This window comes from Convolutriloba macropyga, chromosome 6 (assembly GCF_964194025.1).
Source record: "Convolutriloba macropyga chromosome 6, txConMacr16.3, whole genome shotgun sequence".
Lineage (NCBI taxonomy): Eukaryota > Metazoa > Xenacoelomorpha > Acoela > Convolutidae > Convolutriloba > Convolutriloba macropyga.
This window is the reverse complement of record NC_134473.1, coordinates 15,940,774-15,967,103: the sequence shown is the minus strand read 5'-3', so window position 1 is coordinate 15,967,103 and position 26,330 is coordinate 15,940,774. Positions and strand designations below refer to the sequence as shown.

General features: G+C 33.8%; 1 long non-coding RNA gene across 1 annotated transcript in view; it reads left to right on the top strand.

Moving 5' to 3' along the window:
* The first annotated feature begins 4,182 nt into the window (after positions 1-4,182).
* The window catches only part of LOC142340821 (uncharacterized), a 35,047-nt gene continuing 12,899 nt past the window's right edge, over positions 4,183-26,330 (top strand). The window contains exons 1-2 of the long non-coding RNA XR_012759092.1: positions 4,183-4,300; positions 17,460-17,685. This is a non-coding gene — a long non-coding RNA (uncharacterized LOC142340821). The remainder of the gene's footprint in view (positions 4,301-17,459; positions 17,686-26,330) is intronic.

The window sequence follows — 26,330 nt, the reverse complement described above, 5'->3', positions numbered from 1 at the left end:
AAAATTGAGATGCAAAAGCAGAAATCAACTGTTTTCAAAATAAATCTGAAACTCTAAGGTCTTTGAACTATGAAGTGAACCATGTCCACTCAAACTCGGTAAGATTTACATTTTCAGTTTAGTTTCAAAATGTGGCTGCAGAAATTTAAAGAATGACCTATTCAATCACCTGTAGATTAAAATTGAGAATACAAAATCATAACAAACTCAAATACAATTTACCAAGCTATATAATTACAAAGTAAGGCTATAGTGAAGCTTTAGAAATTATCAAAAGACAAATCAGAATAACAAGCATATGCGGAAAAAACGCCGAGATGATCCTGAACAGAACTCAGAACTTTCGTGCTAACAAAAGAAAAATAACACCTCAAGTAAACTGCAAAAAATTAAGAAAACAGACACCAAGCAAAGAGATTTGAGCATGAAGCAATTAGTGCAGATTATTCTATGAGTCGACGTTAAAATAATAAACGTAAAACTTTTTACTAAAATCTAAGATTCTATTAAACAAAAAATAACAACCTTGCGTTGCCCAATGAATAAAGTCAAAAGTTTCAGTAAATTTTGCCACTGGAGGTAGCATTTCTGACGCGTCAGCAGTAAATTATTGATAAATTTAATAGTGCATAATATCAGAAAAGGAAATTTTAAAACCAAACATAGACAAAAAACAAAAATTTCCAAACAACACTAATTTGCATCAATTTTTAATCTTGGTTAGCCTAAAAATAAAAGAGAAATTGGAATTCATATTTGCTTGTTTTTGTCTTTGGAAACATTTGATCATTGAACATTTGAAACATTTGATCAAAATTGAGAATACAAAATCATAACAAACTCAAATACAATTTACCAAGCTATATAATTACAAAGTAAGGCTATAGTGAAGCTTTAGAAATTATCAAAAGACAAATCAGAATAACAAGCATATGCGGAAAAAACGCCGAGATGATCCTGAACAGAACTCAGAACTTTCGTGCTAACAAAAGAAAAATAACACCTCAAGTAAACTGCAAAAAATTAAGAAAACAGACACCAAGCAAAGAGATTTGAGCATGAAGCAATTAGTGCAGATTATTCTATGAGTCGACGTTAAAATAATAAACGTAAAACTTTTTACTAAAATCTAAGATTCTATTAAACAAAAAATAACAACCTTGCGTTGCCCAATGAATAAAGTCAAAAGTTTCAGTAAATTTTGCCACTGGAGGTAGCATTTCTGACGCGTCAGCAGTAAATTATTGATAAATTTAATAGTGCATAATATCAGAAAAGGAAATTTTAAAACCAAACATAGACAAAAAACAAAAATTTCCAAACAACACTAATTTGCATCAATTTTTAATCTTGGTTAGCCTAAAAATAAAAGAGAAATTGGAATTCATATTTGCTTGTTTTTGTCTTTGGAAACATTTGATCATTGAGGTTGCATGACACGTCATAAAAAAACGAGTCATACGAGATTTAACCTCAGGACTTTAAATTCATATTTTTTGTGGAAAAATGACAGTCAAAAAAATTTTAGCCAAAAACTCCAGCCATAAATAAGCTTCAATGCTGCGATCAAATATTTTTCATCAAATACAATCAATGAGATGTTTCGTCAACATTTGGAATGAAGCAACTGCAATCCGTTGTTACGGAAAAGAAACCACATGTCGACAAAAAATATTTATGGGGTAACTTTTTGCCATAATCTGTTATTATTTTTGAAATTATTTTTAAAATTTTCTAAGCCATTTGATTTTAAATTAAAACATTTAAAGATTTTCAATTATGTGTTTTTAGAAAACAATTGTTCTCAGAAACAGTCAGATTATGTTATAGATCCAATCGTAACCCACAGAGTTTAACCAAAAACAAAATAAACAAAAAACAAAAAATGGCCAAAACAGTGTTATTAAAAAATTAGTGTCATTTTATTTGCACTTAAATTGGTGTCATTTTATATCTATGATTGGTTATCAAATGAACTTCAGTATGAAAAATCGAGAGATGCTTCAGTTCTAACTAATAATAATTTTAATAAATGCAGATGAAAGCGAGACAACTTAAAAACGAAAACAAAAAGGACACAAAAGTTTTCTATGCGTTTGAAAACAATTTTGTCCATTGATAAAAACCACAAGCTACAAACTCCTGTTAGAGATAAATCCATTTTATGCTAGTACTGGAACCAATCAGCACCTTCATTTTTCAGAATAAAACAAAACTATAGAAGAAATCCATATATAACCAAACTTACCTAAGTTAATGGTTTCAATGTAATGAATTCCAAAAAGTATAAGCTAAGAAAGTCTTCACAATTTGTGAAAATTTCACTGAAACCTATCAGCTTTGGGCTTTAAAACACAGTAGCAGTTTTCGAACCAAGAACGAAAAAACACTTTGTAAATTGTCTTTTAATGAATTTTTTAAATGTCCAAGTCAACAAAACCTTTCGTTGCAGAAACTGAAAAACAAAACAAAATCTAAACAATCTGTTATTTTTTTCAAATTTTTTTTTCTAATATTGCAATTTCTCGAGTACTGTTGCCAGCACGTCTTAAGAAACTATTACTGTTGATTCAGGGAAAACTCAGGCGACACCCAAATGAGCTGGAAAACAATTGAAACCTGAAAAAAGAAGTAAAAACAACAAAAACAACAAAAAAAACACCGAATTGAAGTCTCTATGAACAAAATAGCAATTCTTGAACTGTTTTCACTTGTTAACTTTAATCCTACCAAAACCCAAAACTTCAAACTTGATCATGAAGGGTTTCTGAGACGCAACTCGGAAAAAATAGAAAAATTAAGCAAACAAATTGTTCGAATTTAGCCTATCTTCTGTAATTAAAACAAATTAAAACGGTTATTAACGACATAAAAAGACCACATGAATCCGCTTGAAAATCTGATTTAAGCCAAAACCGTAAAATAGAGTCTAAGAACCTCCATATAAGCGTCTAGATAAGCGAGACCACCAAAAATAGTTGAAGATTGCATATAAAACTCTTGTAAATAATTGCGATGGTCAAAAATGCTCCCAACCGTAGAGCTATGTGTTAATTGGGTTGAGAAAAACCTGTTAACCCGAAAAAGGGAAAATGATAACAACTAATAGACTGCTTCGAAAAAGCCGTGATAAAAAAAATTTTGCTCTCTTAACGAAAATTTTTTCAGATCTACTTTTCTCACTCTTTCTGAAAAACTTGGCATTGACAAAAAATCACTCTATTTTCTCTCTGCTCGTTATTTCATTCATCTGTTTGACCTAAACACTAAGTATTTTTGTGCTGCCTTGATTTTTATATCCTGTTGTAAATACACTGCAAAAAGTTATCGATCAAAAAGACGCTCCAACAATAGTCCTCTCCGAGTCGTAAAAACCCAGTTGAGCATATAGTTCCTCTCTCCATAATGATGCGCACGAATATTAGCGAGATGTTAACGAGATGTTAATGAGATAACTTTCACGTTTGCCTTATAGCCTGACTCAACATCTCAAATAAATTCATTTTTAACGCTCTAAATTGTGACTTGCAAGACACTTTCTGTAATTACTCCAAAGAAACATGTGAACAGTTTAAGTTTTCAACTTTTCTGAAGGAATAGTTTTGACAATCATCAACTTTGGAGAGCCTTTTGAAAAAATGTTTAAAACAGTTCAAATTTTTTAAACTCAATTTTGCTGCTCAATCATCTTGTTTTTTTTTAGTTAGAGATTTCCTTAGATAGCCACAGCTGATGGAAAGCACTCTTCAGGCGAATACGCTTTTTATTAATTGTACGATAAAATTGAGCAGATTTATAGACCGAATAAATATATTCTGCGGCTTTTGAAATTTATCGGCCAAACAAGGTTTGCATATTTGGTCAATATTATGTCTACGACATTCTCATCTATATTGGGGAAATTGTTGGTGTTATTTGTGTTTTTGTTTTCTATGGAAGAACTATCGCTGCTCTTCGTTCAAGTGCGCAGACAGAACGCAGTTCGAATAAAGAGAATGGAGCTACCAATCGGAAAAAAACTCTGGGTCTTTCCCATTATAGCACCCACATGAAAATATATAGCCACCATAATGGTATACTTGCCAAGAGTGGGAGTGGGGAGGGGGCTATACATTTTATGACAACTAAGCTGGGTAGGGAGGCTATAATGGGGAAGAACCAAAAAATCTAGCGAAAGTGTTCCGTGGAATTTCAATAATTTATGTGATATGTATTGTACCCAATCTGATAGCCAGTTGTTTTAAAACATACTTCGCGAGACGAGAAGAAGACATTCGCAGTCAGTATCCAGATTATTACGGTAAGCAGTCAGTTCTTGTCCCTTGTTGACCACACCGATCAAAAACGGTCAAAATAATGTGGGAAATGACCGTTTCTGATCGGTTTTGTGCGTTTTTGACCGGTATTTTTAAGAAATGGTCGTTTCTGATCGTTTTCGATCCTTTTTGATCGGTCAATTTAGGAATCGCTGTTCAATTTAAGAACGTTTTTCATCGTTATTTTAGAATACTGCCGTTTTTGAAAGCTTTTTCAGGAGACTGTCATTCTTGATAAATTGTTTAGGAAACTATATCATTTAAACGCGTTTTTGACAGTTTTTAAGTTTGATGTCGACGCACGCAAAGCCCCGCGTTCAAAATCTCCAATGCGGTTTATGTATACGGGGCAAAAGTCAAATTGCAAACAAATGAACAGCGGTGAATGTGTTGAGAGCGGTAAAAAAAATTCACCGCTATGAATTTCAGATCTGTTACTGAATTAAGCTATACGAGTACTGATATAATGTGGTGAATCATTTGCACTTACACAGTTCTCCGAAGGAAACAAAAAGTCAGAATCACACAAAAGAGATCACTTTTATGGCTAACAGGTTGTCGGAATTTGATCTCAAGTTAAAAACCGACTCTTTTGAGGTTTTCAAGCATGAATTTTGAGGTTCATAACTCCCCTTTTTTCATTACAGGCTTCGGACCAACAGTGGCGGGGGTTACTGAAACAAAGAGTACTGTTATAGTACGGTGAAAAATCCACACCAACACAGTTTGACAAATCGATAAAACCAGATAAAAGAAATCACTGTAAAAATAAAAATAGCTTACAAGTTGTCGCAAAATGACCTCAGGTCAAATTGAAAACCGACTCTTTTAAGATTTTCAAATTTTGTTCTAATATAAACAATTTGAGAAACAACTTAAGGGTATAAAGTAGTTTAGAGGCCAGTTTTTGCAATAAAAAGCATATTAGAGCAATAAATAATAGTTAGAGTAGTTAAAACAAAAATAATTTGCGAAAATTTGTCAGAAATAACATTTGCTTTCCATCCGCAATTTTATTGCTTCTTATTGCCGAATAAAACAACAAACAAAACCATGGCTCATAGAATTTTATTATGAAAACAAAACTAGTAAGTCCATTGAATAAACGTTGGCATGATTCCATAAATCTAAAAAACTGATCAATTTTATAGACACGTTTATGGAAAAACAGACCTTAATCTGTTAAACATTCATTTAAAAACGAATTTTGAATAATTTTTAATCGCAGAAGGCGCGCTTCAAATTGAACATTTTCGGAATAGAATTTCTCAACTATAGAAATATGAAATTTTGTTGTGCTTGTTTTCAGAAAAAAAAAATAACAATCAAAAATTTTAATTTTTTGTGAAAATTTAGAGAACTTAAATCTTGTTCAACAAACTGTCTGTTTGTTTGGGAAAAATGAAGTGAAATCAATAATGGATGTTGCTCATGTTCTCTTTGATCAGTTAACTTATCAATACAGATTTGAAAAAATTTGAAATCTTGCAATATTCTAACAAGTTTCTTGCAAGATTTGACTTCTAAAATAATCAATTTTTTGAAAGTGTGACCTTTTTCTGGTTTATCTGACAACGTATAATGTATTTTTATCTTTTTTTCAGTAATTTTTATTCCAGAAAATTTGCTTGCAAGATTTTTTAGGAATGCAAAAATTAGCAAGAGTCTTGCGAGACTTAGGTTTCCACTAGGACATTTATGAGTTATGAAAGCTGTCTTAAAGTCACAATCGGTAGTTTAAATCACTAACTAAAGCTATAGACGAGCTTTTGATGTTTTGTGGTTAGATTCATTCCTTGCAAGATTCTTACGATAATCTTGCAAGAATTGAATCCACCTATCACTGGGGTAAATGTTGCATTCAACTGATTTTACTATTTTTCCAATAATTTCAACGTTCTGGTCAGAAAATGTTTTTGAATCTAGTGAACGCTAGGAATTAATCCAGCTTGAGTGGGGGCCACCATTTTATCTGCTCAGAACTTCTTCATTATGAAACACACACTGCACAAACCCAACCAAACTTTTTTGCCCGCATTATAAATCCGAAATCGTAAAGTCAAGTTTTCTACTATTCGCGAGTTGCTGAATTTTTACATAATTAATAGGCTCTCTGTTTTTATCTTTCGTACAGTACGTATATCTTTCCGTACTTTAAACATTTAACATTTTACTTTCAACATGTTGAAAGTATAATGTTAAATGTTTAAAGTATGGAAAGATATACGTACCTCATCCACGTGCTGATTTACATCTTGGTTATTTATGAAATGAGTGAATGCAACAAGGAGCTAACACGTGCTATTTATACTAGATTTGTCCCCAACTTTTCATATTGTTATGTGTGATATGATGACCCTTGATCTTTTAGAGAAGTAAATTATCAGAGTAAATAGCTAGTTAAGACCGGATGTCATAAGAAGTCAAGGCAGTTATAAATTAAAGGTGATCACCATGAATGTAAAAGTGCGGTAATTTGGGGTAATAAATATGGACTGAATTTCGTGTTAATCGCCACAGTTGTCAACCATAATTTCTAATTTAACTATTTGATTACAAGATTTGTCTCTGCGTTCCCATTAACCGACAGGTTATGGGCCCAGAGCTTTTCTAAGTTAAGTAATCAACCCCCATCGTAAATAGCGTTGTTGCTGCGCCTCTTTGCTACATAAGAGGATCGCTGGAATCACTGGGGGAGGAAGACAGAGAAGACAAGGAGAGACAAGCCTTGTAGTCAAGAAGTGGCCAAGTGAGACCAGAGGAAGCAAGAGTAAGAAGCTTGTGTAACTGGTTGGGGGACTTCAGTTGTGGAGTTGAAGGCTTGTGTGACTGGTTGGGGGACTTCAATTGTGGAGTTGGAAGCTCTTGTAAGTGGTTGGGGGACTTCACTTGTGAAGTGAGCAGTTTGTGAAGCTGGTTGGGGGACTTCATCTGTTGAGTCGATAGCTTGTGTACATGGTTGGGGGACTTCAATCGTGAAGTGCTAAGTGTGTGTAGCTAAGCAGTGGATTCTGCTTGTGAAGAAGAGTGAGTGGAGCTTGTTGTGGGGAATCAAAAAGGAGCGCGGAGGTTCAATTGTATAACAGAGCTGTCGGGGAACCAGGATTGCTTAGTATAGCTGAGAACAGCTCAGCTTAAACATTTGTTTCATTTTCAATTGTGTGTGCTGTGCTTCTGTAAGATACAAGTTTGGTCGAAAGACACAAAAGTTGGTGGTAAAACATTTCTTAAATAGGACAAGGATTAGGGTTCGAGTACATTATCCTCGGAGGGTGTTGGTATCCTCATTGTGCTTAATCGCGGCAGAAAAACCCTGGCTCATTGTCAATGTCCTGCTTTCAATTTTGTCAAGGATATTACAGAACTCGAACAGAACACCAACTTCTAGATTAATTCAGTCGACCAAACACTTTTTGCTTAGTGTTTTTTTCCTTACAAGTGCTACCATATTACAACAAGTGCTAACCTGGTGCTATAAAGCATTTTTTTGATACACAAACATAACGACTCACCGCTTCGTCGCCCTATAACACAGCCACCAACAGGCAACAGATTCATACACGCGTAGAAAGGAAAGGAGTTTTGATCTAAGTCCGAACAAGATTTTTTTTTTCACAGCCAGACCCTTTTTACAAAAGAATATTTACCTAGAGCAGTACTAGCTTAGAAAAACAAAGGACATAGTTGGGGCATCATAAGTCTTTGGTTCAGTGGGGAACAATTAAAGCTAAAGAGTTAATTTGAGGCGAACGGAAATTAAACGAAAGTAAGACAGGCCTGACAATGAGCTCAAAATTAGAAAGATTGGTATTCAGCGGGCGTGAGGATGATTTCTTGTATTTTGCTGAACAGTTTGAGGCTCGTATGCACTCTTTAAAACTTGGTAAAGTTCTTAGTGGAGAAGCCACCTATCTAGATTATGTGCCAGCTGTTAGAAATAATTCTCCGGAGGAGCAACGTAGGCAAGCTATAGAAAAAGGGAGGGAAGAACTAGAAGAGAAAAAGAAGACATTGTGGTACGAGTTAGTTCAGGCTTTAGACAAAACATCAGTTCTTTTTCTTAGACCACATAAGGGTGATGGCATTAGAGCTTGGGATGTACTGTGTAAACGCTTCTAAAGTTTTGAGAGACCCCAGCTACACAAATTGATAGCGCAATTAACTAGCCTTAGGAAGACTTCAAGTGAGAGTATAGTAGATTATCTCACCAGAGCAGATGATATGCAATACAACTTAACACTAGTGAATGAAGGAAATAGTGAAAAAATGTTTGTCTCAATAATTCTAAAAGGGCTCCCGAAGGAATATGAAAATTTCGCAACACTCGTGAAATACAGCAAAGACGAGAAAACTCTAGAGGAAATAAAACGAGACCTGATAAACTTCGATAATGAAAATGTAAAAACCAAAACAGAGAGCGTATTCTTTAATAAGGAACGGAAATTCTTCAACTGCCAGAAAATGGGACATATCGCAAAAGAATGTAGGTTTAAGAAAACGATTCCTGAACAAACCAAAGCTTCTCAAATGAATTGTTTAATAAGTGTGGTGAGCACGGACATATAGCTAAATTTTGTAGAAAACAACAGAAATATGAGAAAAGGTTTGTAAGTCAAAGCAGGAGAACCAACCAGAGGGGCACGCAAAATTTAGTTGAGGAGCAGAATTTAGAAGAAGAAGAAGAAGAAGAGATCTTTTCCTTCTTTCAAACGTCGGAAAACAACCTTGCAAATGAGCTAGTTTTAGACTCAGGTGCTACCAGTCATATGATTAGAGATGAAAGTTTATTCATAGATATAGACAGGGAGTATTCTGGTACCATCACTAATGCAAACAGCAGTAAAAGTTCAATTAGTGGGAAACGAACAGTTGAAATTAGGGTTTTGGATTCCAATGGTTTAGCGCGAAAAATAAGATTAAATAATGCGTTGCTTGTTCCCAACAACACAAGGAATCTGATATCAGTGTCAAAACTTAGAGCAACAGGCAATGAGGTCGTCTTTGGTGTGACTTTAGAAATACGAACTAAGAACGGAACAGTTTTCCCTTTCGAGGAAAGGGATAGTTTATTTATCTGGCACAACATTGATTACGGCGAGCAGTGCAACTTAGCAAATGGAGATCCACTTAGTTTGTGGCATAAGCGTTTGGGTCATAACAATGTTGAGGACATATACAAATTAAAAGATCACGCAGTGGGGCTAAAAGTAAACGAGCATGATTTAGCAAACTGTGAAATATGTCAGCTAAATAAATCAAAGAAAATTCCAGTACCAAGAGACTCAGGAACAAGAGCAAGTGAAGTCTTAGAAATTGTTCATACCGACATATTAGGGCCCATCCAACCGGAAGTGGTTGATGGTCATAGATATGCAATAGGGTTCGTGGATAGTTTTAGCAGATATCAGAAACTATATTTTTTGAGGACAAGGGACGAGGCCTTTGAAAAAGTTGAACAGTTCTTTGCAGACATAGGACAACCAGGAACCTTAGTTTGTGACAGTGCAGGGGAATATGTGTCAAATGACATAAAACAATTATGTAGACGAAAAGGCGTTAGGCTTGAGTTCTCGGCACCGTATACACCACAAGAAAACGGAAAAGTTGAGAGGAATTGGGGGACAATCACCCCAATGGCTAGATGTCTTTTAGAGCAGTCAGGTTTAGAAAAAGAGTATTGGCCATACGCACTTAACATGGCAAGTGAGATTAAAAATTTTTGTTTCCATTCAAGTATTCAGAAGACACCTTTTGAGGCAATGTACAAGAAGAAACCTAACTTAGAATCTATCAAAGTGTTTGGTTGTTCAGCTTTCGTTCATGTTGAAAAAAGTTTTCGTGGTAAGATTGAGAGAACTTCTCAAAAAGGAATATTCTTAGGGTCTCAGACAATAGTAAGACTTATCTGCTAGGTATTCCAAATGACAAAGGGGTCTTTAAGGTTAGAAAATCTCGCAATGTAACTTTCAACGAAAACGAAATGTTTATTGAAGTCAAAGAAAAGAAGGAGGAGATAGTCAACAAGTATCATTCAGATGGTGATAGAGAATTAAACCCGGTAGCTTTCCTTGTTGAAATTGTTAACAACGAATTGCTACCTAAGTCTATTGATGAAGCAATTAGGGATAAAAACTGGTACGAGGCAATGAAGTTAGAATACAACTCATTAGTGGAAAATAAAGTTTGGGAACTGGTAGAGAACAAAGGAAATAAACCCATTGGTAGCCACTGGCACTTTGCTCTTAAGTTTGGTCCTAATGGTGAGATAACAAGGTATAAGGCAAGATTCGTAGCAAAAGGATTTAGCCAAGTTCCAGGTCGGGATTACAACGAAACCTACTCACCAACAACACGCCTCTCAACAATTCGAGTACTGATAAGCTACGCAGTATATAAAAACACTGAGTTAAAACAGATGGATATTAAAACAGCATACTTAAACGCTGACATCGAAGAAGAAATCTTTATGCAACAGCCCGAAGGGTTTGAAAAGTTTGACAAGCAAGGAAATCCATTATTTTGTAAGCTGAGGAAAAGTTTATATGGATTGAAACAGTCCGGTAGAAATTGGTACTTAACAATCAAAACTTTTCTCAACCAATTAGGTTTCACGCCGGCTATTCAAGATGAGTGTCTTTTCATAAAGAAAGGAGAAAATGGTATAGAGGGATTAGTGTGTCTTTGGGTAGATGATATGGTGATATTAGGATTGCAGGAAGACTTTTGTGAAAACTTTAAAAATAAAGTTAGTGAGCAATTTCAAATTAGCAGTTATGGAGAACTTAGCTGGTTCTTAAATATAAAAATTGAGCGAACACAAAACGAAATTATGCTAAGCCAAGAAGCATATGTAGAAAAAGTACTAGAGAAATTTAACATGAGCGAATCAAAGACACTGGAAACACCTTTAGATGTTAGCCTGAAACTATCAAAATTAGATTCACCAGAAATAGGCAGCAATGAGCATAGAGAAATGCAATCATGTGATTATAGGGGTATAGTGGGATGTTTGAACTATTTGGCATTAACAAGTAGACCAGATATTGCGCACGCAGCCAATTTATTGAGTTCGTTTGTTGAAAATCCTGGAAGGCGACATTGGAATGCGGCAGAAGGGTGTTTACGTTACCTAAAATGTACAAAATCAGAGAAGATGATTTTTAGAAAAAGTGAGAAACTGGAGTTAACAGGATTTTCAGACTCAGATTGGGCAGGCAACATAGACAATAGAAAAAGTACAAGTGGTTTTTGTTTTAAACTTAATAATAGTTCAGGTGAAATCAGTTGGACTAGCAAGTTACAAAAGTGTGTATCTACTTCAACAGCTGAGGCTGAGCTTAACGCCGTAGTAGAGGCCAGTAAGGAAGCAGTACATTTAGTTAACCTATTACGAGAATTAGATTTAGAAATCCAGCAGCCAGTAAACGTCTTTGTAGACAACCAAGCTTGTATTGCTCTAAGTAAAAATTCGATGAATCACGTAAAGACAAAGCACTTTTCATTAAAAGTGCACTTCGTTCGGAATTTAGTCCAAAGTCGACTATTAGAGCTAAACTACTTACCTACCGATCGCATGCCGGCAGACACACTTACAAAAGCATTGGGGAGGACCAAAGTATCACTTTTTCGTGATGTCCTTCTCGGAACAAACACTGATAGGAGGAGTGTTGAAAGTATAATGTTAAATGTTTAAAGTATGGAAAGATATACGTACCTCATCCACGTGCTGATTTATATCTTGTTTACTTATGAAATGAGTGAATGCAACAAGGAGCTAACACGTGCTATTTATACTAGATTTGTCCCCAACTTTTCATATTGTTATGTGTGATATGATGACCCTTGATCTTTTAGAGAAGTAAATTATCAGAGTAAATAGCTAGTTAAGACCGGATGTCATAAGAAGTCAAGGAAGTTATAAATTAAAGGTGATCACCATGAATGTAAAAGTGCGGTAATTTGGGGTAATAAATATGGACTGAATTTCGTGTTAATCGCCACAGTTGTCAACCATAATTTCTAATTTAACTATTTGATTACAAGATTTGTCTCTGCGTTCCCATTAACCGACATTTTTGTCTGTTGTACAATAGTTTGAAACATAATTTCCATTGCATTTGCTATAAGGTTGGATGCTTTGTTCAGTGGTTCGTCTGATATCAGAGGGATATTTAGCATCACATGATAAGGTCGTTATCCGTGTACCACGAAGAGTTTTGTCGGTAGAAGTTGTAATCATACAGAAAGTGGTACTAAAAAGGCGGTATTATTATCGATTTTTTAGAACAAGAAGACTTTTTAAAAAATCGTTATAATTTATTAAAAAATCGTTATATCCTATAAAAACAATGTGTTTATAGGATATCGGATTTCGATTTTTTTAATAAATAATATAAAAAAGACAAATTTCCAAAACTTAAACGCCGTTGTTTGAAAAAACTAAGAAACTATGGCAAAGATATGGCAAATATATTGAGCTTAATTATTGGAAAAAACTGTAATTGTACTGATCATTTGACTAGCGAGCCATTATGAAATGCAAATTTGTAGATCACTGCGTCAGAAGGAAATTTCATTTTTAGCGAAAATGTTATAAATGGAAAACAAACAAATTTTAACTGAGTTTCCGAACTTGAAACAATTTTACTCGTGAAATTAGCCATTCGTTGGAAAAGTTTGTCCTCCTACGCGAAGGACTGAACTCGTCAGAAATCTCAAGGTGAGGTGTGTAGATAGAGTTTTTTTTCAAATCAGCAGATGATGATTTCTCAGCCAAAATTTTTATGTGTAATATTATACTGCATTTGGTGCATGATACTCTAGTGGATGATCTATTTATTGTACCCAAACGGTTGTGTTTGACCAATTACTTGTCGGCAGTAGTAATAAGTTTCGAGATGTCTGAAAACTCAAGAGAACTCTGAAAATTACTTAATTAATGTTTACTACTAAACTTTAATGTTAATAAAGAGAGTCCAAAACAACGAGATTTTATCGCTTAACACTGAGAAAGCAAAATGCTCATGGCATTGACTAGGCAATAGGGCAGGAAATTAACAAAAAAGAAATTTAGATTGAAGGAGGGCTAAATTGAGACACTCACAGTGGAATTTTGCAAAAAAAAAATCTATTTAAGATCGGTGGTAACTGTCGTTTACGTGTTAAAAAAACTCACAGCAATTTCATAACAAAATTTTGGGGTGAAACTTTGAATTAAAAGAAATAAGTTAAAAACATCCAACGGAAATTATTGCAGGAAAGTTGCTGTGTGGTTTCCAACTTTGCAACATTAGTTACCGCTATATATTACATAACTTTGCATTTCTAAGCGTAAATCTGACATAATTTTTTGTTTCTATGAGCACATGTCTCCAAATAGAGATCTTATTTTAATTTGGCGTTTTCAAGCGTAGATCTTACAAAAAAGACCTTTTTTAAAATTGTGTTTTTCGTTTACTAGAAAATGAAAACATCAGGAAAACTTCAAGAACATTTTTTGCAATTAAAAATAAATGGTCTTTGATTTGAATAACACCGTCAACCTATCAAACCCTATTTTTAAAATAAGTTTCAGCTTCCAAATTGAAATTAAATAGCAGACCAGTAGAACTCAAAAAATTGCTACATACAACATTTAGTTTCTTATTTCTAATGCATACATGCATTGAATTGAATGAAAGATCATTTATAAATGCACAATAGGTTAGGACAAATTTAGTTTAAAGATTCCTTGAGAAACATACATCTTATATCACGGGCTTCGAGATCATTTTTCCGCTGCCTATTCACTTCCAACCCTGCGAAAATTATAAAAACAAATGATATTTGCTCGCATTTGCGCCAATAATCAGATTACATGCATTTCCCCGAAAATTGTTGCAAATTAAAAACCAGACTGTTAATGTTATCATAACATCATCAGAGCAAATTATGAACATCAGAATATCGTATAAAAATTTTTCTTCAATCTCTTCCATTTTCCTCCACCGAGTGTAGTTTTGTTAGTATTTGCTCAACCTATTGTTGGTATTCTAATCAATCTTTGCGCGAAAAAATTTCACCACTTTCACCAAAAACAAAAAAAACATTAATTTATTCCAGCAAAACAAAAACTAGTTCATGTTTTTTTTGCTTCTACAAACAAAGCATACACAAGGAGAGCTAAACTCGTATTGTCGAACTGTTTTTGACACGATTGCAGTGAAACTTTATTTGAAAAACGGTTACGGTTGCTTGCAAACCAAAACAGCCAATCAAAAACCAAGTTTCTACTCTTTCTTAATCTATACAAAAACTGTAAACTTCCTAAGCAGCAAAAGTCTTAATGAAATAACCGGGGAACAATTCAGTTCACTCTATGAATGCTCTAAAACTTTCAGCTTCATTTTCAGCTGCATTACACGGCATCTGACGCTGAAGTCATGTATCGTATCTTTGAGAAAATTTTGACTGAAGTTCTCCGCTATCACGCCCCTCTAAAAACGGTCTTCATACGGACTGAAAGATCCGAAACTAAACTAGAGAACAATGATTTCATAAAGAGCATCTTTAAAAAAGCAGAATCGGAAAAAACAAAATGGAATATTATAAACGACTCAAGAAACTCTACTAAGTTCATCCAAAATATCTTCTGCCTCAAAAAGTATTTTGATGAGGTTATTGCTGACAACTACAAAATGGTCCAAATGCTGAATTATAAATTTTCTAAATTAGGTGATTACATTGGAAGCGCTTGCAACTTTTTTCCCCACCAACCATAGGACATATAAAAACAGTTTTGATTTTAGAATCGTAACCAAAAAAGAAGTCTCGCTGACTCTAAAAATATTAAACTCAAACAAAACATCAGGTCTTTCAGATATCCAATCATGGGCTCTTAAAGATGGGTTTATCTTTTTAGCTGATCCAATAATTGCTTTTTAACCAGTTTTTAGCTGAAGGAAATTTTCCTGAAGATCTTAAAAACGCTTTTGTTACTCAAATTTTCAAAAAGGAGAAAACTCTTCGACTGAGAATTCCAGACCAATATCAATTACAAACTCACTAGCAAAAGTTTTTGAGCGTTTGCTTCATGAGCAAACCTTAGAATATCTTGAAAACTTTGCGCTGCTTTCAAATACTCAATTTGGTTATCGTAACAAACTCTCAACGATTGACGCCCTCGTTTACTGTACTGAAGCTATAATGTACCACATAAATAAAAATAATTTTATCACTGCAACTCTAATAGATCTGTCTAGAGCTTTCGTTTCGATAAATTACAAGATCCTTCTTCATAAACTGAATGAATTAGGATTTTCCAAAAGTGCCCTAAACCTAATAGAAAGTTATCTATCACCCAGGCTACAAAAATCACAGTGAATCATTTCGAAACCCATAGATTGAGTTCTATCAAGGTGTCCCCACAGGGGACAATTTTGGTCCCCCTTCTTTTCTAACCTGTACATTAATGACTTGAACAAACAAATACCTGCTAATACAAAAATAATTCAATACGCCGATGATACTATCATTCTTATATACAATACGGACCTAAAATTAGCAATAAATTATCTTGAACAATCCTTAAGAAAGATATCTTAATATTATACAAAAAACACCGTCTAATGCTCAGTCACTCTAAAACTGAGTTTATTACGTTCTCAAAAAAAATCAAAACTAGAAGAAACCAAGTGAAACAATGTGTCAATAGGTAATTACAGAATACCAAGCGTCAATTGCGTTAAATGACTCGGTATATATCTTGATTGAACACTAAATTTTTAAGAAGAATTAAAACACGTATTACGGAAAACGGCTCCAGGGATGAAAACATTAAAACGTATTCCACGCCCATTCCCTGTACAGACAAGACTACTACTTCTAAACGCCTAAGTGATAAGTCATATACACTATTCAGGCCTTTTACTGGCCAGCACAAAAAACACCTGCTATTTTACTTTGGTGAAACAAATAAGCTGGGATGTAAAGACGTGCTTCAATCGCAAAAAATACGACAGTGCTTCTGATCTAAAACTAAACCATCAAATTCTGCCAATAAAATTTTTCTTGAAATGCAAAGTATTAAAACGTTTTACGAAACTTACCAGTAACCAGCTTCCGATTTTCGAAAAACTACACTTACCAACATCAAATCTACGCTACAGCCAGCGAACCAAAAATTACTACTTCGATCACAAAATACACTCATCTGCACTATAAAACTCTTTCCTGATATCGGCTCCACCCTTCATGATAAATTTCTTAACGTGAATTGTTTAAAAACATAATTGAAATGGATGCAAGACCAATAGTTCAAAAGAAGCATCTTAAAATGTTTTTCTTTCATTTATTTAAACAAAACTCGAATTATACTCTGACCTACACTGCTCATTTGGTTGTTTGTTGTTAATAACTTAATGGAAATTCAATGTGTTTTTTTCTTTTTTTGAAAATTTTTACAATAATTGTGTTGGTAGGAGGAGTCAGGAAAGCAAAACTTGGTTTATTCTCAATTCACACTTGGCAAACAAACTCAATACCTGTTCAACGCATAATTGGCTAGAGAAATCAAACCTTGAGGGACAAGAAAGACAATATGAATGGGTTATCATAAGAGAAGCCCAAAATTAAGAGCTAACTACGAGTTGATTTTTTGAAAAAGTTAGCCAACTGTGCTTCCAAATAAGAGATGCTAGATTGATTTCACTTCTGGTCCATATTCGCTGTAGTGGCCTCTGCTTAGACCCACTAACAGGTTATGGACATAAACTAAAGTCTCTTAGCTTAACCCCAAAAATTATTGCAGCACGCCATAAAGGGGAGTTTTAGAGGTTTGAGAGAGAAAAATCTATTTTAAAATCAGCAAAGCCCTACTTCTATTCGCAATTAGCTAGAAAGAAGAAGCCACGACGAACAAGAAAGCACAGTTCTTCCAAAACTGTTGACTACCTGGTGCTTTGGTTATCAATCTCACTAGGCATGCATGTACCAGATGCTAGTGGGAAACAAGCACAAGCCCATTTTCACAGTAGTAGTGCCTTCATAAACCCCCTAAACATTAAACGTTATGTATTAACAGTTGCTTTTCAATGTCTTCCTCAAAACATCATCAGTGAAATATATAAACTAGGAAACACAAAAGATAGCTTAAATCTGTTTCAGACATGCACTACTTTCGCGATAATTATCCTGGTGTTATATTTATCCGCAATGATCCGAACAAGGAATATATTTCTGCCTTCTTAGCGACAGAAAGAGCCTTAACTTTTTATAACGCTTCCAGAGTATTATCTTCTTTCTTCCACTCAATCAACAGCATTCTTCTAATACTGGTTGTAGTACACTACCAAACGGCCGCGAAGAAGATGGCAGACGGCATCAGTGGACGGTAAAGATTTTCATTTTTTATTGTTTGATAAGACTAGTAGTATAACATGAAATGCCTCTCAACTCCGTCGCGGCATACTAAAATTTAAAAATGTTAAAAAAAGTTCTCTTTGATATCCGCGAAGCTACAATTGGAAACTAAAAAGTATTCAGCTTTTTTTCCATTTATAAATATTCACTTTTTAAATTTGCAATCATTAGGGAAAAATTTCGTTTTTGTAAAGAAATTTCTATAAATATTTGCCAATTTCATTTCAATGAAATTGCCAAATAAATAATTCCAAAAATATTATAATTAAAATAATCCAATTCAGTTATGCTTAAAAGGCTTTCTATTGACATATTGGGACGGTAAAAGCCATAAACAACTCCGTTAAGAGGGCTAAGAAACAAAAGTTGCAAAACATTTGCACTGCATTAGACAACTTCTACGAAACGGGATTTTTATTCAGTCAAACTAAAATAGAACCATTTGCTCTCTGTCTAATAAAAACTTGGCTGAAAAAATTTGAAAGTAGATTTTTTGTTTGAAAAATAGTTTTCAAAGGAAAATGTGGAAAAGAAAAAACAACGAAATGGCAAGAAATCAAAAAACTGTTTCAAGTTCAACATTTTGCAAGCCATCACCTTAAAGCCAAAAATTTGCGGTAAGGACTGCATTGTTACCTGTATTTGCAACCAAGAGATAAACTTTCCTGAAACTTTTTTTCGTATAAGAAGTATATAATTTTGTAACTGACGCCTCACTTATTATATGCAAAAGATTTACTTGATCTGTTGATTTACCTTCATTCTTTTATGCTTATTTGGAAATTCACAACAAACTCACCAAATCTGAGTCCCTATTTAGTCATATGAAATTAAACGGTTTTATTGATTTCTCGACTCCAACACGGGAAGCAATGTCTTTGAAATCATGTTTTTATCTGATTTCAAGTTCTTGTTCCTGTGAAAGATATCAGAATCAGTATTCATTATAAAAGGAGGAGGCTCAGTAATGTGCGCTCGCACATAATGTTCCGACCCGGCTCATCACATTTTGGGCATAAATGTCTACCAAATTAAGAATACATAATAAACCACAAGAATTCAAGGATTTTTCAAAAAAATTGGTGTATGAACAAAAGATCGCCTACAACGCAAATAATTCTGCAAATCATGCCAAATAATGCCATTAGATGGATGAGTTTTGCCACTATTTAGATAGCGAGGCAAGACGAAAAACAAAATCAAACCACAACAACAACAATAACTTCCAAACAACAAACAACATTTTTTACATCCAAAACTTTCTGTCCATTAAAAAAGCTATTAACGAATTCAAGAAAGCGTCGAATAAAACTGAAACTAAACCAAAATTACTTGGACTTAACTAGAAAAGATATGGGGCCAGTCCATAATAAGGCTCGGTAACAATTAGACAACGAAGAACAAAAAGAGCAAAGTTAAAAAATATTCGATTATATTTTTTAAAAACCATTGATTTCAATGTAAAGAAAACCATTAGCTATCAACTGAAAACATCAAAATAATTTACAATCACCTATGCTTCTATAGGAGGGCATTAAGACCTGTCTTTATTCAATTTTTATGCGGTTACAGAAAGAACAACAAATAGAGACAACAAACAAAAATTCAATTAAAACTTGCGAGAAAACGCCCTCAAAGCCGTAAAGCAATATTTTGCCCCTAAAAAAATGTTCAATTGCGCTTTTTTCAAAAAAACCCAGTAATGTGACCTCTCATTAATGAGACCAGGCAAAAAGTAGACAAAAAAAAGAAAATTGCGTAAATTTAAGAAAAACTTTTGTATTTTTCGAAAACAATTATTCTCAAGGTTATTTACTTTTAAGATAATAAAAAAGGTTCATATACTTATTCCGAAGAAAAATTTTAGACCTGTATTTATTTAGAATATGTCTTGAACTTACAAAAACAACGTCAAATCAAAAATTAATTTACTTTTTTTTGCGAAAAACCGTGTCGAAGCCAGTAACGTTTTCATTTAAAAAAAACATTAGATATTGCACAATTGCGCCTTCCCTCGACACCAATAAGGTCAATTGAACCCTTCAATTAATGAGACGAATAAACAAATACACAAAAAGAACAAAAATGCGAAAATAAAAAGTTTTTTTATAAAAACAAATGTTTTCAAAGTCATGAAAGCCATCAGTTATCTACTCATAGGCTCATCTTGAGAATAAGTTTATTTAATCTTCCCTAGAAAGCCAATGATTCCTGTTTTCTTCTGGCAATTTTGAGCGAATAAAAGAGAAACTAAAAACAACAGTTACAGACAAGGTTAAAAAAATCAATTAAATACTTCAAGAAAATGATTTTGAAGCCGTTAAAACTATAATCTAAACCAATTAGAATTTTGATTTAATCCGTTTTGTGTTGCTTGGAACGCCAATATTGTGATTTTTGAACTGTTAATAATCAGATAAAGCGAAAAAATGAAGAAAAAACTTGAAAAATGGGCAAAAGCCATAAAACAAAAAAAAATTGCGAAATCAGGAAAAATCAAAGACAGAAAGCAATAACTTGCTTTGCTTCAAGAACGCTTCAATTTAAGTAGAAAGATTCGTTTTTTGCTAACACTAAGCTACAAGTTGACCAAATTAAAACAAAATAGTGGCAAATTTCAGAAAGTTATTGTTTTTTCAAAACAAATATTTTTAAAAGTCAAAACGAAAATAAGCCTTCGAGTAATAAACTAGATACAATAATTCTTGACTGCTGTGAAGCCAATTGGATCTATCACCAAGGAAGTTGATTTCAATTGTTCTTTTCTCAAATTAAAATAAAAAAAATCGATTTTTTTTCTAAAAGACTGTCTGATTATAAGCGGTTATTGTTGGATTGTTTTTGGATTGCGACAGTCCAAGATTGGACCAAAACTGATCTTGCTATTGTTGTTCAACCACTTAGTTGTTTCAAATGTTATAGTATGCATATTTTGTAAGTGAAGAAATAAAAAATAAAGGCTGCGTTTCTGATAGTCCTTGAGTTAAGTTGGCAAAAAACTGCAAAATTTTAATTCCAGGGCACTCTCAATGGAAGTGGAAGTAAGAATAGCCCCGTTTCGAGTTTAAAAAGATTGTGTTAGTTGTTGGGGGTCTGTACTGCCGGAAAATTAATCAAAGTGGACTAAAGGAGCTTATTTCGTTCAATTTTTGATGAAAGAGGCCGCATTTTGAAAAACTTAACCAAAAATTGGACAAAAACTTGGATTAAATTAGTCAAGAAGACTTTTCTGTTTTAAAAAAAATCAACAACACTATTGTTTAACATATTTACAAGTTTTAGCAAAAATTACAAAATTATAGGTAAGATTCCGGAAAATATGAATAAAATAACACAAATCGGTCTAATTTTCAGAAAATTTAAACCCCGACAACTTACTCCAGAAAACCAAAATAAAAAAATCTTTCTAATTCCATATTCTACGCTGAGCAGGCTTTTTATTGATACCACTCACAACTTGACTAAATTAAAAAAAATAGTGGCAAATTTCAGAAAGCCATTGTTTTTTCAAAACAAATATTTTTAAAAGTCAAAATGACGATAAGCTTTCGAGTAATAAACTAGATACAATAATTCTTGACTGCTGTGAAGCCAATTGGATCTATCACCAAGGACTTTGATTTCAATTGTTCTTTTCTCAAATTAAAATTTAAAAAAATCGATTTTTTTTCTAAAAGACTGTCTGATTATAATGCGGTTATTGTTGGATTGTTTTTGGATTGCGACAGTCCATGATTGGACCAAAAATGATCTTGCTATTGCTGTTCAACCACAGGGTTGTTTCAAATGTTATAGATATGCATAATTTGTAAGTGAAGAAGTCAAAAATAAAGGCTGCGTTTCTGATAGTCCTTGAGTTAAGTTGGCAAAAAACTGCAAAATTTTAATTCCAGGGCACTCTCAATGAAAGTGGAAGTAAGAATAGCCCCGTTTCGAGTTTAAAAAGATTGTGTTAGTTGTTGGGGGTCTGTATTTTCGGCAAAATTAATCAAAGTTGACTAAAGGAGCTTATTTCGTTCAATTTTTGATGAAAGGGGCTGCATTTTGAAAAACTTAACCAAAAATTGGACAAATTGGATCAAATTAGTCAAAAACAATTTTCTGTTTTAAAAAAATCAACAACACTATTGTTTACCATTTTTACAAGTTTTGGCAAAAATTACGAAATTTTATGTAAAATTCCGGAAAGTGTGAATAAAATAACGCAAATCGGTCTAATTTTCAGAAAAATTTAAACCCCGACAACTTACTCCAGAAAACGAAAATAAAAAAAATCTTTCTAATTCCATATTCTACGCTGAACGGGCTTTTTAATGATACCACTCGCAACTCTCTACGATGAATATATCGATCGGTCAAAATTAACTGAACAAAAAAAACCCATTTGAGTAGTTCCTCCCCCCTCAAGAGGGGTCGGAACAATATAACTTGACTTCGACGTTAGAAAAAAGACTGAGCACACCCAGTTTCTAGGAAGACACTGGAAGAAAATAGATGAAATAGACGTCTGTATACAAAGAGCTCATTTTTTGTTGAAAACAAGCTGAGAAAATTCAGCGGTCAGTTTGCAATTCACTCAGCCAAAAAATCAAAAAATAAATGGATGGTATATTAAAACTTGGTTGAATCACTAATTAGGTTTATACACCTGAAGCTGTCTAACAAAGGAACTAAGAATTATCGATTATACATAAAGGAAAGAAAATACATTCTGTTAAAGCAAAATTTTTGGAGGCGTTTTTTTTTCTACGAAAAGTAAAGTCCAAAAGGAAACGTATTGGAAGTGGTTCCAATAAGATAGAAAACAAATCAGTCAAAGAATGTTACAATTTTATGGAAAAAAGGATTCCTAAAACAAAAATCAAAATTTCGTTCAAATTTTTGTGTGAATTTGTAAGATTTCATTCTCAAAAAGAAAGCAAAGCGGCTAAAGTTTTAGAAAACCTTTTTTTGCATTCCTAGACAGTAATATATCAAGAACATTGCTTTAGAAAAACAGAATAAAACACAAACAAAACAAAACTGTATGTTCCTATAAATTTGGAAAAAAAGTTAGAAGCGAAATTTAGAGCGCAGCAAAGAGTACTTTCATTTGAACTTGTGATACGTATGAATACTTATATATATATATATATATATATATATATATATATATATATATATATATATATATATATATATATATATATATATATATCGAAACCTCTACGTGTATTTAATTATTTTATCCTCTATTTTTAATATTCATATCATGCGCATATAACTTAACTTATGACTTTTTATTATTCACGTATAAAAATATTCCCGCTAGTCTACTATATTATTTCATATGTTGTTCACAGTATTTTATTATAAGTAATCAGAATTTCATTTAGTCAATCTGAAATCAAGTTGCTTCTGCAAATGCTCTTAATTTACTTGAGGCATGGTTAACTGTGGATTCGCATCGCGATTCCAATAAACAAATTCTGCAAAAACACACTTATTTAAGGATTCGCTCTGCGATTTCTATTACACTTTTGAGATAGTGTATCTGCGACACAAATCCAAGTCTGTTTGCAGAGCTTAAGTATAACATGGCGCAGTCAGCAATAAAGGACAGCGGCAAATCTCCACTCGGAATTCAACCCTTCTGGGAAAAGGCAACCCTAGAACCCCCACTTCGCTGGGAATATTGGAGGACGCAATTAAAACTTGCAATTCTTGCTCGTGAAGGAATTGAAGTGGACCTTCTCCTAGCTGACCCTCCAGTAAATGTTCTCTTGCCCCCCGAACCAGCTTATGAAAACGCAGTTGACAACCCGACAGCACAATCAGAACGAGATCGACGTACCCGCAATGAACAGGCGAAAACAGCGTGGAAAAATCAGTGTCAACGCATTGAAGCGGTCGGCATCTTATGCGGAGACAAACCGTGGAAACTATGTGATCGGAAAGCCTTTTCATTGATGTACCTGAGTTTGGGAATGGAAGGGCGACGCGTCTTCAATTCGAAAAATTCGACTATCAATCTCGAAGCAATCTCAACCAAAAATCTTTGGGATGTTTTGAATACAACCTTCATTCAGATTCATAATATAACTTTTGATCGGTATCTTTTTCTTAAACGAAAACAACAAAAGGGAGAACCAAGTGAAATATTCTATGGACATCTCAAAGAACTTTCGGAAAATTGTGATCTAGGAGAAAAAGGAGATACTATCATCAGAGACGTTTTTATCGCAAAACGAAGACATCCAAAAAGAGCTTCTAAAAGAAACAGTAGACCCTGATAGAGCATTAGCAATAGCAATCAACAATGAAATGGGTACCCTCAATCAACTCAAAATGAATTCCAACAAAGCTGAATTACATTCAACCGTCAATCAATTACAACGGATGCGCATTGCGAATGCTACTCCCTTTTCAACTATGAGTACAACCGCACGGAAAAAGCCCACAACTTGTTACTTTTGTGGATCTAGTTGGACTCCTGAACACCGTAATAAATGTCCCGCTCGGGGAAAGAGTTGCAATAATTGTGGTATTGAAAACCATTTCGCTAAGGTTTGTCGTAAACCTAAAGACCCCAATTCGTACCCAAGACCTAAGCCACGAGTCAATAATGTAGAAAAAGATGACCAAGTTGAGGATGTCAATCAAATCTCGGCAGATTTTGACCCTGATTTGGAGTCAAACTACACATCAGATGAAGATAATAGTGTAGCTGTAGTATCATCAACGGATTTCACCATTTCGATGGCAGCGATCAATCTTCCTGTAATTTTTGGTAATACATCAGCAAATGTTTTGGTGGATTCGGTGAGCGTATGCACAATAATAAACGAATCATTGGCAAATTCAATCATTTCCCACGACTCAAAATCGAAGTGGATACGCGAGGGGAATCCCAAACAATTGAAAACATTTTCGAACGAGCCTATTCATACAGTAGGCATTCTCCAAACTTCAATTCAAAGCGGCAATTGGCACGCAAATCCAATTGAAATTCAAGTAGTGGCGGATGGTCATCGTTCACTGATGGGTAGAGATTTGTTTCCCTTACTTGGACTCTCAATTCATCAATCAAATAATCAAATGATAATCAATCAGGTAGAACAAGAATACTGTCCAATTAAAAAACAGTTTGCAATCGATTTCCCTTATCTAATCTCCAGAATCGGTAAGTCCAAAGTACATACAGTTCGTTCAAAATTTCACAAGAATTATACCCCATCACATTAAAAAGGTCGCCGTGTCCCTATAAATCTGTTAGACAAAGTATCTGACGAGCTAAAGAAACTTACAGAACAAGGATATATTGAAAATCTACAAGAATGTTCTGATAAAAACTTTATTTCTCCTATTGTAATTAAAGTTAAGAAGGACAAATCTGTAAATCTAGCTCTTGATTCGCAAAATTCTGAACAAAGTGATACACAAGAACAGGTATCAAATGCCAAAAATAGATAGTCTTATTGACTCAATTTCACAACATATTAATGACTCTAATCATGGGGGAAATGTTTATTTTTAAACAATTGACTTAAAATACGCATATAGTCAATTAAAATTGCATCCGGATACCGCACGTCATTGTAATTTCAATATCATTTGCGGCGACGCAACCGGCACGTACCGTTTTAAAACGGGACTTTATGGACTTACGGATATGCCGGCAGAGTTTCAAAAGGCGATGGATTATACACTGGTTGGGTTGTCTCACACATACTGTTTTCTGGACGATATAATTGTGGTTAGCAAAGGTACCAAGGAATCGCACCTCAAATACGTTTACAGTTGCCTGCAGAAACTCGAGGCTGATAACCTCAGAATTAATTTAAGCAAATGTCTTTTTGCAAAACACCAGATAAATTGGCTTGGTGTCACATTTTCGCAAAGTGATGTTAAACCCATAGAATCTAAAACAGCAGCAATTGCCGAAATCAAAGCTCCTAAGACATTGAAACAATTGCGTTCATTCCTAGGTAGTGTTCATCATTTAAGCAAATTTATTTCTAATCTTGCCAAAATATGTCATCCTCTTGGGCCTTTGTTAAAGAAAAATGAAAATTTCTTTGGACCGAATACCATCAAACACATTTCGAACACATTGAAAAGGTTATTGCAAATGCTACAGAAAATACCCATTTTTAATCCAACACTGGAAACACGCATCAAATGCGATGCCTCTCGCCAAGGTTTAGGCGCTGCGCTCGAACAATTAGATTGTGAAGCGTGGAAAACAGTGGCTTTTGCATCTCGCTTTATTAATAGCAACGAAGAACGCTATAGTATAAATGAACTAGAATTGCTTGGGGTGGTTTGGGCCATCGAATATTTTAAACATTATTTATTTGGAAAGACTTTTACGGTTTTGACAGATCACAGAGCACTTCTTTCAGTTTTAAAATCTCACCGTTCCAATAAATCCTATAATAGCAGATTAACACGTTGGATTGATCGTTTGTTACCATTTGATTTTATCAAATGTGATACGTATGAATACCTATATATATATATATATATATATATATATATATATATATATATATATATATATATATATATGTATATATATATATATATATATAAATATATATATATATATATATATATATATATCGAAACCTCTAT